Below are 2,785 nucleotides of genomic sequence, written 5' to 3'. Positions count from 1 at the left end.
TTTTGGTCCTAGGATGCACAACCAATAAAAAGCATTATAATTTTGTAAGGTACGAACAGCTGTACCTTGAAGCACAATCAACATGCAGGAATCATCATCTTCATAAAGTAATAAGTAATCTTGGTCATCCATGCACCGACTGTATCTTGCTTGCTAATTTCCACCTGTGTCACAAATAAGGCAATGTCATGTTCAGACTGAAGGTGAAAGAAGCACACATTCAGTTTCTAATTTAATTTAGTACTAATAAAATCTCTATGAAGAAGCAGACCAACTGCTGGAAATAAACTAGCATGGAACTAAATCAGTGTCCACAAAACCATATAGATATGCATGCTCATCAAGCATGTCATACATTTTACCAGAATGGAAGCTTAGCTAGTGCTAGTGCCCTAACTCAAGAACCTCCAGCCCACATAATAGAAATTCGTCCATCTTAGCCATGAATTCACTTAAACAGGAGACAAAATAAATGCTTTCCTCAGACACAGTACACTGAAGAAACAAAAGTATGCAGGCTGAACTGATAAGCTCTTATGACTGAACAAAGCCCATCTGCAAACATCATCATTTATGGCAAGAAAATACCTGAATAAAGCCCATCTGCAGTTATAATATCAGTCCCCAGTTTGGCACTTAACTCTTAAGGCTTTAGGTCTCTAGACACATCGATATGATGTATCCATATATATAATCATAGCAATACACTGTTGGAAGATTAAAAGATAGTTCCGACGTATTTTCCAGAATTTTATCTAGGATGAACACAGGAGCTTGAAAGGAGGGCCAATACTGGGTTTACCATGCAACATACCTGTGCACCATCAACAATGGCATAATTCGGACTTGCAGATGATCATTGGGACATGAAAAACAGATAAAAAAATGCATTGAAAGCTTTGGACCTGAAATATAGAAGATTGCCCCCTTGGTATACCCATGAGAAATACACGTAAGCATCAACCAAATGCAATCACAGTCAAGTATGATTTCTTTAATCTATTTAGTGTGCTTTTCATGTACTGTGCAAGTAGCAAGGGGCTGTTCTTCAATAAACAACATCTTATTAGCTTCAGATGACGTCCATTGACACTATACTGCTAATTTAAGTTAATTAAGTTGTGATCCTAATATTCAGGTAAAAAATCACATGGAAAGCTCAAATTGAACCGGGATTATGGATCTACATATTATGACCTACCAAGGTTACCATGACAATGCAGATAGTATGGAGGCTAATTTAAGAACGTAAACTATATATATATATATATATATATATATATATATATATAGACATTTAATGACATCAAACAATTACGGGTTGCAGTTTTAAACAAAAATACATGATGGATCATTGCATATAACTACGATTATAAAGGTACACTATGTTTTCTAACAAATGAAAAGACAACTACTCTTACTGTCTATAATTATAATTCAATTATGTGTCAATAAGAAAGCAACAATCATTGCGGATACATTTATAAGCTTCCAGTGATCCTGTGAGCATATGCTAATACTCCTTAACATAAATCTCACTTGTCATCGCCATCGTCTCTGTCTTGCTGGAATCACATCCTCTATCTGCAAACTGAAACAATAGCAACATCAAATCCCTCCTGAAGGTTTCACCCTGGACCTTCCCCCTGCTGATCTGCATAGGCATGTCATTCCGTTAACCAAGCAAACTCAACAATCAACACCATGCATGTGAACTTCTTCAGGAATGGACTATGATGCCGGGGCTGACCTCTCATAAGGTACGTAGAACATTGTACCAGTTACATTTTTTAAGGAAATAAGCTTGTTGGGAGTTAGAACTCCTTTGCAATTTTCAAGAGGTGTCCGTAGTAGACAAGATTTTCAAGCTAACTAAGTGGAAATACAAAGGATCTGAAAGAGCTGTAATGCTTTGATATATGAAATCAATGGCATCTACAGCAGTACAGCACTAGTGACATCTTTTGAGCAATATATCCACCCGCCGGCAATCTATATCTGCAGTTGAACATTTTTACTTAAATGCAAACGAGAACAAAGAAAGGTATCCAAGTAGAACAGTTATCTTTCTACAACCATCCTTTCTATCTTCCAATAGAATGAGAAAACATTTTGAATTAAATTAACAATGATCTTGAAGCAAAATGCATGAAGTTGGTGTCAACCTGATGCATGTTACAGATACTGGATCCTCTCTTGTTTGGTATTCCCTCACAGCCTTACTGAACTTTCATCAAACACCTTGCAGGCATAGATAAAAGAGAATTTGCACATGTAAATAAATGAGCTGAAGAGAAAGGGCAGGAGGCAAGGGGGAAAGCTAGGTGTGGCATCTTCTGCTTTTCCATGGCCGCCTGCACCTCGGGGTTGGTAGCTGCCCTCTGACAGAGAGAGGGAGAGATGTAGAGGGATAGAGAGAGGGACTCACCAACGCGCGGAGCTTGGCAGCCAAAGCGGAAGGGAAGCCGGCTCCAATGACCTCCTCCGCCTTCTATGCTAGTCACCACCACTCCCTGCCGCGCGAGATGCAGGAGAGCGCACACCAAGAGAAAAAAGAACAACACTGAAACGGAAAGGGATCTGAGACAGGATGGAGACCTGGAGGTGGACGTTCCTGTGCAGCACCGCCGCTAGCTGTGGCGGCTTCCCTCGCCACCTGCTCATCCAGAGAGAGATGGAGCCGGGTTGAGCTGCTCCTTCCCCTTGTCCCGGCTGCTGCACTGCTAGGTGCGGAGAGAGAGAGAGGAGGAGCAGCAACAAGGACGCAGCGAGGAGGCAAAGACGG

The sequence above is a fragment of the Triticum dicoccoides genome, chromosome 4B (assembly GCF_002162155.2).
Source record: "Triticum dicoccoides isolate Atlit2015 ecotype Zavitan chromosome 4B, WEW_v2.0, whole genome shotgun sequence".
NCBI classification, from domain to species: domain Eukaryota; kingdom Viridiplantae; phylum Streptophyta; class Magnoliopsida; order Poales; family Poaceae; genus Triticum; species Triticum dicoccoides.
The sequence above is the reverse complement of the archived record's forward strand: the minus strand, read 5'-3'. Positions refer to the sequence as shown.